General features: G+C 37.4%; 1 long non-coding RNA gene across 14 annotated transcripts in view; it reads left to right on the plus strand.

Annotated features, from left to right (window-relative positions):
• Positions 1-6207, plus strand: part of LOC148219759 (uncharacterized) — a 165639-nt gene extending 159432 nt beyond the window's left edge. For all 14 annotated transcript variants that reach the window (XR_015799603.1, XR_015799598.1, XR_015799604.1 and 11 more), the window contains one exon: positions 5026-6207. This is a non-coding gene — a long non-coding RNA (uncharacterized LOC148219759). The remainder of the gene's footprint in view (positions 1-5025) is intronic.
• Positions 6208-12984: the final 6777 nt, after the last annotated feature.

A 12984-nucleotide genomic window follows, 5' to 3' on the forward strand; every position in this document is an offset into this window, starting at 1 on the left:
TAAAAAGAAATGGTATTATTTATATTTTACTAATATTAGATGATTCTTTGCTATGTATAATTAGAAGAAAAAAGAGAAAGAATTATGAATGCATGATCAGCTGTTGATTCAAAACTGAAACTCACTTTCTGTTTACACATCCTTTCAGATTTTTATTACATATTCTTTTAACCAATTACAGCTGTAATTATAATTTACACAGCATAGTTTCTAATTTGTTTTCAATTTTATCTGTGGGTGCTATAAATAATTTGTCATGGTTTTTCAATGAACGTCACTACTATGGGAATAATAGAAGAGAGATGTGCTGTACAGATGCCTGGCCACCACTACACTGAGGACGGAAAATTGCTGCCCAAGACTATTTGGGTTTAATTTATCTATGACATGCTATTAGTTATGTTCCCCAAACGGTACTGTTGTAGAGAAACCACAGCAATGAAACAGCTATTTTCTCACTCTATCTTTCCCCAGTACCCTTCTATGCAAATTATTACTGCACTAATTGAACTACTGCATTATAAGACGCTTTGCACAGTGCAAAGTGCTTATTATATTATGTGTGAGACATACTTAGTCTATCAGTTAAAATAGTTTAAATAGATTTGCAGCCATACCTTTACTTATTCAGTTTGGAATTTTGCTCTGTTCCGCTGCTCTATTAACCCTCTTTCCAGTTACGGCAATTCACAGAGCCTCTGGTGCTGCATCCTCTGTATTCAAACTAAAGGCAGCCTTCATGAGTGAAAAGAAGGGAACTCCTGAATGTGTACCTGGAGCACAGTCTATTTGCAGAATACTCCTCTTTAGAAATGGTTAAAGAGGAATAGGAGTTGGCATCTACAGCTGCAATGCAATGTCTGGGTTCACAGATCCTACATCTGAGCAACTGATGTTTAGCTGATATTCACCAACTGATGTTGATTCTCGTCTTGCAGAGAGCCAGTAGCAAATAGGGGGAATGCTTTGCAGGCTCTCCCAGGTACCAAAAGCCCCACTTGTCTTACCCCCAGCTGGTGTAAATCCTCCAGACCCTTTGAAATCAATGCAATTTTGAGACATTACTAAAGTCGAGAATAACATCTCTCTGATTGTGGTGACTTTGGAGGCCCTACAGTGAAGTGCATGGTGCAGGTGAAGATTGTACAGCAGATACAGTAGTGAAATAATAACTGCATCATTTCAGGTGTTTGTGCTTCTTTCACTGGCATCCCAGCAAAAACTAATGTAATAAAAAAGCTGTTCTGATACAATTTCATGAGTTCTACACATTACAGGTGGTCTCCCCTGGCACTCAAAACTATCCTATCTCATAGATGTGGTATTATTGGGAATCTGAAAAAAATCTTCACCAACTGAAGAACTGGGAATTTAGCATTGCTTCTCTACAGTGCATGAAAAAATAGTGAAAATATGGACTTCACTGAACATGTAGTCCATCATTGCTACAGGCAAAACTTGGTGGAGTTAACATAGCACAGTCATTGTCTAACACCTCAAGGCTGGGATCAAGTCTAATTTCACAATGTTTTCTATGTCCTTATTTTCTACTAAGGAATATTTTAATGTTGAATTTAAAAATGAAAATTGTCTCCTCGTGGCTCCTTCTCTTTTATGAAATATTTTTTATAAAGCACATGGCAGATTAAAAGGGCTTAGTTGTGTTGATTAACTATCCAAATGTTTAATCAATAGCTAGATGCAGTCTTTCTGTGAAAGACCTTGGAATGGTCCCACTTGCCCTATTTCCCACCCCCAAGTGAGACATCAGTGAATGGTCCATGCACATCAGTGCAGAGGAGCTTAGACAAACACTGCACTAATGGAAAATTGTGGGTCACCTTGTCAAAATATGTTAAATGTCCCTTAAGCTTTTATATATATATATATATATATATATACATATATATATATATTTTTTTTTTAATTAAGGAAAAAAAATTACAGTAAACTGACCTTGCATTATCATACTGGCTTTCAGAAAACAAATATTGCTCAATCTGCAACCTGCTCGTTGGTGCATAGGTCAAAATTCTATTCCAAGTGAATTATAAAAAACACATCCTCATGTGTTGATACAACCCATGGTAACTGCCTGACAAAGTGTTAAACAATTGTACTCTTTAGTACAGAACATGTTTACTGACACTTATTTGGAAAATATATGTGGGGGCCTCTGAGTGATTCATAAGCAAGGGTTGCGGATGCCAGAGTGTGCTGGATGTTAATGCATTGCAAAGTCAGGGAAAGTTCATCTTGTGACCACAGCTCCTGGACTTGATCCAAGAATATGCCATTTGCAGAGATGGCATTAACTGCAAGAGGGCTGTTGTGGGATTTGGATTCCTGCCCTTGTATTTATCTCCTCACAATGTCATTAACACCCACATTGATCCCGAACTGCTGCTGGTGCCAAGGTTGTTTTGTTTGCTGGTGTCATAAGTCACAAACAAGAGAAAATGGTTCTGATAAAGATAAGAGCTCTGCAGCTTTGCATTGTTATAAACAAGCCATAGGAACCCTCCACACCTGCTAGTAATGTTCTATAATGGTTTTGCTTAGCTATTATTTAGAATCATTATCTTTGCTTTGGCAAAATTAATTTTATGATGACTGTAATATGATTTGCACTAGGATTGTCACAATGCATTTGTCAGTATCTTTCTGGTCTTGGTATACTGCTGAAGACAATGCTGTAGGATAATACTAGAAACAAGGACAAATCACCATTAATTATCTAAGTCTTGCCTTCATCATGAGGCTTGTTTTGAATGGGAAAGAGAACTACACAGAGTAGTAGGCTATTTTCTTTAACTTCTGATGTATACACAGTCCGTTGAATTTCCAGTTTAGTGGCACTAATTGCACATATAGCTACATAAATAGGTGGATATCTTTACATATACATAAATGCTGAATTTATATTTATTTATATTTATATTTATATTTATATTTATATTTATATTTATATTTATATTTATATTTATATTTATATTTACTCATGGATACAATATTTGCAAACAACCCATTATTCTATAGTCATAACTGCATCAAACACACTAAGAAATCTTGCAAGACTTATTTGCTTTGTGGTTTCAGAACCACAGCTGGAGAATCTAAAACAATACTGAGCAAAAGTATTGCTGCAGCTTTTATAGTAGCTTTCACGCCTAGTTTGGTGTGGCACACACAAGACCAAAGTGGCTAGAAGAGGACCATGCAGCACATAAGCAGCAGAGAAACAAAACTCCATTTAGCATTGTCTCAATCCAGCGTGCAGTGGTACTAATGAGTAGAAGTGAGTGTTCTGTGTCAGCTTCATACACTTATCTATGAAAGTTTTATGAGTAATAATTAAACAGCCAATTGAGCCACAGGTAATAGCAGGAGACACTAAGAATCCTATTCATGTATGGCATATTATCCCTTTAAACCACTCTATTTGTAAGGACTTGAGGGAAACCATGAGCAGTGAATTTACACCCTTGATGGAAAATTCTTAAAGTAATGAAAAATCTTACCGCCATGATAATTTAAAGAAAAGGGTTAAATATTTGCTTTGGATGAGTCTGAAGTTCAGCGATCCCTAAACCACTAACTTTTAAACACCAAAAAGAATATTACAAGTTCAGTTTTCCTCCAAGTCTCATGCTTTCCTATCTCCTTTAATCTTGGAATGTTCTTGCTAGTCCAAAGAATAATTTTGATCAGGGTAGTGACTCCAGTTTACATTTTTGAAGTGAGAACATGTCTTGGTACAATTCTGTGTTTTAGACTTACTGAGGCTTAATGGCTGTGAACACTTCTGATTACTCAAAAAAAACCGGGGGTGTTTTTAAAATTTATCAAAGAGTAACATATTACCTCAACTTGCCATTTACATCTGCTGATCTCTCCAGCGTCCTCATGAGCTCAGCAAATGTATTTATCTTTCTCTGAGGAACTCACGAAAAATTTTATGAGCTCAGCCCATTCAAAGTGATCAGGGTCTGACTTTGCTGAATGCCTGTTGAGTACAAATTGGCTATCAACAGAAGACAAAAATCTGTAAACACAAATGCAAAGAGGACAAGCTTTAATCCCCTCTTGGTGATATCTAGAAGCTGCTGTTTGAAGTATACTGAAATATACACTCATGTTCTCTCTATGTAGATGAAGTGCACTTGACACTTTGAGGTTAAATGCTACTTGCAAATGAAATGGAAGCTTCTCCTGTGCTTCAATTATCTATGCCATCAATAGCAATATTCACACTGTAGGAGGGTGCTCTCATAACGGAGACCAAGCTAATAATTTTTTCTTGGAAACAATCCAGTTAATGGATATTTGACTGGTGAAAACCATAAAGGAGGAATTTGAGTCTTTTCTGTATAGAGGGTGTTTCCAAGGAAAAGAGAAGTTGAGTTTGTCATCCACCCCAGACCTAACTGCTTTGCCAGAGGCATATTCATCATCTATTTGCAGCTTTGCTGACTTTCTTGGGGACCCTCATGCTGGTCTGACACATAGCAGGAAAGTGTAAAATCCATCACCGATTTATAAAACACTCATACATTTAGAGACTTTTTATTTTGTGGCTTTTATTTGCTTCCCAGTGACTGAGACCCTCCAGGGTAAAGAACTTTAATAAAGCATCACACAGAGGTGCAAAAATAGTATTTAAAATACTGCGTGAATTATAACCATATTCTATATTGCATTGTTACTCATAGTACTATTATGCACACACACAAAAATATTTCTAGTTGATGCAAGGCAGATCTATTAACTTTTTTAACTGAAAGAAGAAGGTGATTGTCTTACTTAATATGCATTAGTAAAGCAAAATTGCTTTTAAAATGCCTTTATTGAATGCAAGACAACCATATAAATGGAAGAAGTTTCAAACAAATATTTCTGATAGGTTATTCACAAATGTTCAGGCCCTAGTTATTCTCATATTCTTGCTGTTTCTTGCCTACAGCACTGAATAAGTGGCTAGACGATTCATAAACAATTTAAAGACATAAAATTATTCTTACACAGGAGGATATGAAACGGCCTTTTGTATTCAGTATTCTGATCCACCATCACGGAAGCAGGACTTTGTTCAGCGTGTGACAAATGATAGACTCTGGATAGCTGATTATATGGAAGTTTTGCTTCACTCAAGTAGATGTGGTACTGGAAAAGCTGTGAAAAACCGTGAAGTTCATCTGTTCACTGTGTCATGCTTCCATAGCATAATGCTGCCAACATCTTGTGTGATCTCCACTGTAAGCCACCACCGTTCTGCTGAGCAGAAGCTCCCGTCTGTGGCTTCTATCTTTCTCAAATGCTTTGAACAAGTCAAGGAGGGCAAAAAGATCAAGGTGAGATCTCACCACTGGGCTGGAAGCTGTCCAGGCCAATTGAGTTGAATTGAGTGCAACTGAATGAACAAAGAGGGATGACCTGAATTAATTGGTGATATATTGGTAAATAATTAATTGATATTATTTTAATTATATTAAAAATGCTATCTCTCTGTCTTCCAGAGACATGAGCCTTTTGGTCCACAGGGATTGGTGCACCAACTTTTTAAATGTTGCATAAATACACAGTGCCTGTGCTTACCTTCCCATGGGATTTTGCACAAAAAGGGAATATACAACCTATAATAGACTTGGAAAATAAACTTTAAAAATTAAAGCACATCAACAGTTCTGTTTTTCTGATATTTGTCTGTTTCAAGTCGGCAGTTGTAACTTTAGTGTCCTTGGTTGAGACAGTCTTTCACAAGACTGCGTCAAGTCCTTCTCATGCAGAACTTACTCTGGAAGATTCCAGAGTTTGTATTCAAATTCACATGGATTTTATTACGATAAATAGTTTTGAAGGTTTATTATTACACATTGCCCTCACTGAGGGGAATATCAGTCATTCTTCAAAACCACTCTTCAAAATCGAGTCTACTTTGGTTTCAGCCTGACACCAATTTGCCTTTCAGATGTGAGCTCCCATTTCAGTGCTATTCCTGTGACAGCAAGAAACTTTGCTCCCTTTGGTAGGATTTACCTTGTTTTCCTTTTGATATTTCAGAAAAAGTGTCCATGAGAACTGGGTTTTCTTCTAATATTTGCTCCTCCTTTGTACACCTCTAACATGGATGCAATAATTTTTTTGGTATTTGGAACTCTCCTTGTCTCATGTAAACATCAAATTGACATTAAATGATTTTGTAAGGACTTCTGTGCTGAGTTTGAATTTCTTTATTCTTAACAATGTGCCAACGAATGACAACAACTTTACATGTGTATTTCAGTTACTTTTCAGGCTTGATTAAGTCACAAGCATGAAGGATCCTTGTCTTCTGATATTTTGTCACTTCTGTATGACTCTTCCAGCACAGACCAAAAAGTTAAAATGTAGAGAAATATTAGAAAAAATGCATGCAGCTTTTAGAATCTCAAAAAATTCATGCTATATCTTTTAATCAGAAACTGTGAAACCCTTACACAGGAATTCTTAGGAAAAGATGCTAAACTTTTAATTAAATTAAGTAGCTGACATTGCATGGAATCAACACATATCAACAGGTTATTTTGATACAGGGAAGAAGCTAGTATTCTTATCGATAAGAATAGCCATAAATAGATGTGCTCACAGATGTAATTTTTTCCCCTCACAATCAGGACAAACCAGTAATGGAGGACATGCGTCAGCAGCAACAGGAAGAAAAAGACAAATCATGGCAACTATTGTATCTCCAAAGTACAGCATATGATTATTGAATCACAGATCAACCACAATACATCTCAGAAGAATGTCACATATCACTGGAAAATAAATGTAACTTCTGCCAGAGAAAGAGATTAAAGAAAGAGCAAACTTCACCAGAGTGCACAGGAACATGGATGCAAAGTCTAATTTAGCACTTGTTTTCTAAGCATGCTGTGCAAAAAAATTCTGATTTTGTTTAACAGCATGAAAAGCAATACCAGTAGAAGTGATGTCAGTGCTAAGCAAACAGAATACAAGCCAGGTGACACATGCAGAAAGGTGAAGTGTCCACAATCATAGCAAGGTTACTACGAAAGACAATATTTAGCTGCAATTGCCCTACAGAGTGTGTGATAACACTTATTTGTTATTCTAAAATGCTACAATGTTGACAAAAGTATCGTTAATTTTGATGTGGACTATTAACATGGATCAGAGAAGGCTCTTAATTTTAAAGTAGGAAGTGAAAATGTGCTTATATGGCAATATTTTTAATAATGAATGTATTTAACTATGTAATGTGGGAGTTTTGGTGTTTATATGTTAATCAATGATGTTATAATTGCATATTGACCCAAAATATGTAAACTGTTATGAAGTAAAATTTTATTTCTTATTTAGGCCAGGGTCTGCCACACAGCTAAAATAGTAACTTGCCATAGAAATGGCTCCATATGCTTCAGCAAAATGAGCTTTAGATAGCAGAAGAACTTTAGATAGTAGAAGAAAAATGTAAATACTTCTACATTTAGAAAGTTGTCCAGCAGCAAGAGGGGCAATTTTCACTCTAATTTCTGTTTTCATGTGAAAGTATACATTAAAATAAGCAACAAAGGTGCAAGGAAAAAAAAAGCATTTTGCTTGACAGGTATTTTTTCATTTATGGTAACTGATTTTTCTGCAAAATATCCCACTCATTAGATAATCCACAAAATGCATGCTTTATTTTAAAGCTTTTAAAGTAACTCCCCCTCCCTCCCAAACATCAACAAAACCATTTCATAAAAGAAAACAAGAAAGCAAGAAACAAAAATGAGCAATGAGCCCAAAAGAAATCAAGTCTTGATTTCCTGTGGCATGATTTCATAGACCAATCACATGTGATCACTGTTTTCTCTGACACTGTTCTCAAGTATAAGTGATACTGTTTGTAACTCACTGAGATGAAACATTTATTCGGAAAAATAATTCGGGCCACTGCTGTAGAAAATGAACGTTACATTCTTTGTATGGAAAAAGAGCGTGGGATATGATTTCCCCCATAAGGCATGCTCTTCCGCAATATATCAAATCTTTTTTCTCCTGTGTCTGCATATACACTCTCTCTTTGTTATATTACAAGAAGGTGCATAAAAAGAGTAGTTCCAAACTCCAGTGATTAAAATAAAGTGCTCATAAAGGAGACAGGAGACTAAACTACTGCATCCCCAGAACAGCAGTAACTTACACACCAACAAGTTATTTTCAAGTTTCACAGAGGAAGTAATCGGCTATCAGAAAGGGGTAATTGCTTGAGCAAACTAGTGTTTACATCTCATACATGCTGTCATCTTGGTAAGAAAGAAATATGCCACTATCAATCAATTAAAAAAAAAAAAGAAACATTCCTTTAGAGACTGCTTCTCTCAGCTGTTTGAGAGAACATACACACATCTTGGAACATATCTAATCTCTGCTCTTATCACTGAAGAGTATCCTAACACACCACAAAATTCACAAGCTGAACAGCTTCAGACCATATTAGAAACTATCCATTTTAGATTAGAACATAAATTTTAATCTGAGATTTACCTGTGGCTGTCACAGGCGAAAGAAGTTTATGACAAAATCCTTCAAGAATAAATGGACTCTTAAGTAAAAGAGACAAAATTATCTGAATTTTATACCAATATGGGCTACTTAGAGAGCTAGATGAATATGCACACACACAGCCTCTCTTATATTAACATTACACAAATATTCATTTAACTGAAATCCTCTTGCCCCAGGGGTGACAGGGTTTTGAGTACTTGCATGGATGATTTTTTTTATTAAAGCAATATGCAAGGTGTTAAATAATTATGTAATTTGTCTATACATGTGTATTTGACTGCACTTTAACATGTAACACAAACAGAAACAGGTAAGTATAATAAAAAATAAGACGTTTCTTTTTTGCATGAGAAAATAAATCATTCATTTAAAGCCATGTACTAAAAAGGCACGTTAATTAAGAAAAGCCACAAGTGGTGTAAACTACTAATATCCTGAAAAGTCACAGAGGGGCTAGCTGTCTTGGGTAAGCAGTACTTTTCTGTGGAGTATAAAAGAACCTACTTCTTTCTAAGGGAGCATTGTCCACTTTTCAGTTATCATTATTTTTCCTTCACTTAGGTATTATTATTATTTAGGTATGCTTTGATTTTTCTCTTGGTTATGATTTTGTATTTCAGTGGTATTTTGAATTCCAAATTAATTGCTGTGGTTATTAAAGAAAAAGAAACTTCCCTTAACCACAGCAAAATAATGAATGACATCTATCAGCATAGTTGACAATCAGTTTTTTGGTTTAGCTGTGTGTACTCCACTTGACTTGTGGTTGGTAAGGTCTAAAGCTTGATCTGAAGTTTGAAGAGCTCCTGCTGTACCCTAGCATGGTTCTATTTCTAAAACAGAGATTTCATCTGGACAGGACCTGGACATTCAGTCACTAAAAAGTAAAGAAAATTCACAAGATTTAAATAAAAACAAAATAGTTTTTATTTAGGTTCAAAGCAGAGTACATGGGTTGACATTTTCCATTCAAAAATTACAGTGCCAGTTCATATGAGTTTTGTGTATTTTATCAATGGTAATTCCTGACACAGGAATACCACCCCTAAAATGGATTGCTGCACAGAAGAAAGAAATAGATCATCAACACCTGTCCCTAGTGGAGTAATAAAATGTTGCAGATTTCAGAGATAAAATCTTCATAATAAAATATGCTCTGTATGCAAATAATAAGATTACTTTTTGAATTGAAACAAAGATGGAAATTGTTTTCTGAAGTGGAAAACTGGAAGATTAAAATTAAATCATTGCTTCTACGCCTTGACTGAAATAAGGTATTACAAATATCATTCAACTTTTATTAGTGCATGACAGTAAATGAAAAATGGGACTGTTCACCCTAGGAGCAAAACAGGTGAAATTTATTGGGGGTGAATAGTCTCATTTGTTGTACAACAGTCTTGAGATCAAAACAAGAACTGAGCCACCAGGACATTCTTAGCTTAGTTTGAAGAAAAAAATCGAACTGTGCAGACTTCCTCAATGAAATAAAATGTCAGTGGTGAGGTCTTCCTATCTCCTCCCGCCTCTGTCAAATTAATCCCTGGCAATTACAGCTTTTTTCATGCTACTTTTCATCAACCACATCTTATGTCTCCCAAGAAGAATATTTTCCCATGCCTAACTTTTTGTCATTAAATAATACAAAAGACAGATGCTCTCATAGCATCAGGTTGTTTAAAAAGCAGCCTTTCTTTCAAAAAGATATAAATTTCACATTCAGCAGTAGCTTTTGTTCATAAACCTGTGTCCAGTAACAGATCAGTTTCCATTTTTGTCAGCAGCTTTGGGAATATAAAATGATCTTTCCTAGTTGCAGAGAGTGTTGGAAGCTCCCAAAAGTGTGAGAGGGCAGATGTATTTTCTGCGCCACATTCTCAGATAGGCCGCGTTGACATGGCCTGGTTTTTTGGGAGGGGGGGGAGGGCCACAGAGGTGGCTTCTGTGAGAAGCTGCCAGAAGCTATATCTAACAGAGGCAATCTCTGATGGCTCTGAAGATGGACATTCTGCTGGCCCAATTAGAGAGGCTGGCAACGCCTCTGCGATGACACGTTTAAGAAGAAAATGAAAACGCAGCACGGGCAGTTTTCAGCCGGGGTGAGCGGGTGCTGTTGTCGTGCCCGCAGCGAGCTTTGCCTGCCTGGCTGTCCCTAGCTAACTGCACTGTGGGCCAAGGGGCAGGGCTGGCGGCTTCCCTTTCCCCACATGCGGTGGCACCCGGCATGAGGAGAGGAATTAAGTAGTACCAGCACCGCGGCGGCCGCCACTGCCCGCCCCATGGCGGCAGGGCTGCCTGGCCAGCAGCGAAACCATGATGAGAGACTCCCGGACACGGAATCTCGACAAGATCAAAATCTCAACGCCATGGGATCTTGAAATAATCTTTGAATTAGTAGAATCTCTTGACAGTAGTACCCACTAATGCAGCAATTTTTCTTCTAGTCAGAGAAGAGGAGGAAGTGAAGACGTGAGAGAAAAAACATGGAAGCACCAAGGTCTGTGGAAAATAAATGGGGAGGAGGTGCTTCAAGCGTTGGACATGAGTTTCCTTTGCAGGCTGTGGTGAGGACTATGGTGACACAAACCGTCCCCCTGTAATGCATGAAGTCCACGGGGGATGCAGAGATCCACTTGCAGCCCGTGGGAGAAGTGCTCAGGCCAGAGCGGGTAGACACGAATGAAAGTTGTGATCTGGGAAGACACAAATAGAGAGAAAGGGTCTCTGCTTCCAGAGATAGAGAGAGAGCGATCCCTTGCTTCCAAACTAGAGCAGCCTGACCTTTAAAGATTACATCCTGTGGACAAGTGACTCATGCCACAACAATTTTGGGAAGACCGTTTGCCCATGGGCAGGACCCCACAGCATAGCAGAGGAAAGACTCCTCTCCCTGAGCAAACGGAAGATCCTGAGTGGTGAACTGACCAAAACCCGCATGCTGTGTCTCCCTGCACTGTCAGTGGGAAAGAGGGAGGGTCTGGGGGGGAGAAAAGGTGTTCTAAGGGCTTATTTTACTTCTCACTATCCTCCTCTGACTCTTAGTAAGAAATTTATTTTATACCTTTAGATTTGAACCTGTTTTGCCCTTACAGTGTTTTCTTTTCTTCCCCATCCTTAACTCATGAGCTCTTCCTTAAATTTTTTGTCTCTCCTCTGCCCAATTGTACCAGGAGAGGGTAAACAAAATGACTTTCATATGTGCCTGGCACTTTTCCAGTGTCAAACCACCACACTTGCAGAAACAGAACAGATACAAGTTATGTACCCTACATTTTAACTTTTCCCTACATTTGTTTACGCTTTTCGTAACAGTTTCTAGAAAAGTGTGTGAAATGTAATTAAATAATTTTCCAACAGTTAACGGCTTCTGTTGAAAGATCTGATCTTTCAAAACATCAGAGTACATGCTAAATATTCCATGGAAGTTAGAATAAGAGCCTTTTCCACAAATGGGGAAGCCAGAACAAGGGATACAGATCAGCTCAAACGTATGCCAGTGGGCTCCACCAGTTTTGTTTTTGTTGCTTGTCTCATGGTTTAAAATATGATAGCAAGTGCTTATAAAATATGTATGTGTGTGTGTGTGGATCTTTTTCTGGGACTCGATCTTGTATTTCTCAACATCTATATTTCTGCTTGTTTCACAGCTGAACCTCTCAATTCAGGTGCTTACCTTTTTCACTTCTGGATTCCTCCTTCCTCTGTTTGCAGCTTAACTGAGCTTCCTTTGACAATAAGAAGAATCCTCAAGGACAGAGTCTGCTTAGATGCTGTAAGGGGCAAGGTCTAGGCTGGCATCATGCTTGCATGAAAATGTACATGCTGTTGGGACTGGTATGAGCTGACACAAACAGGAGTTACTGTATTCCTCCTCCTTATAGGGCACTAGCCATATGAACCTCCTTCCTCCGTCTTTGCCACATATAAGGCTTGGCTTATTGCTCACCCCCTGCTCACCAGAGCTGAGAGTCACGGCTGTGTTGGCATTCCCGTTCTACTTTATAAAAAGCCTTACAGAGGCACAATTATATGACTCTGTACTTCTGCCCTTGTCGTATATTTTGCCAGTAGAAAAGCAAGGACATGACACAAAAGATAAATGAAGATGTTTCTTTATGATGTAAGTTAATTAGTAATTTATTTTTGAATTCTGATTTAAAATTTACTGACTAGTCAAAAATTACAGACTAAAAAGCATTCTTGTACAGTCATACACTGATCTGACTGTCGTCAACTTTGGCTGTTTAAGGCCATAGCATTTGAAAGTTCTTGAGCAGTATATACGTAATTTAACTATATACCTAATTTCAGTCTTTATCAAGATTTTACTTAGAAATTACAGCAACTATCATGAAGGAACTCATGAGAGATTGAAGTAAACATCCAGTTATAATTCTAATTTTAGTTATAATTCTAATTATTCTCCAAAGG

This window comes from Sturnus vulgaris, chromosome Z, assembly GCF_052056855.1.
Source record: "Sturnus vulgaris isolate bStuVul1 chromosome Z, bStuVul1.hap1, whole genome shotgun sequence".
Lineage (NCBI taxonomy): Eukaryota > Metazoa > Chordata > Aves > Passeriformes > Sturnidae > Sturnus > Sturnus vulgaris.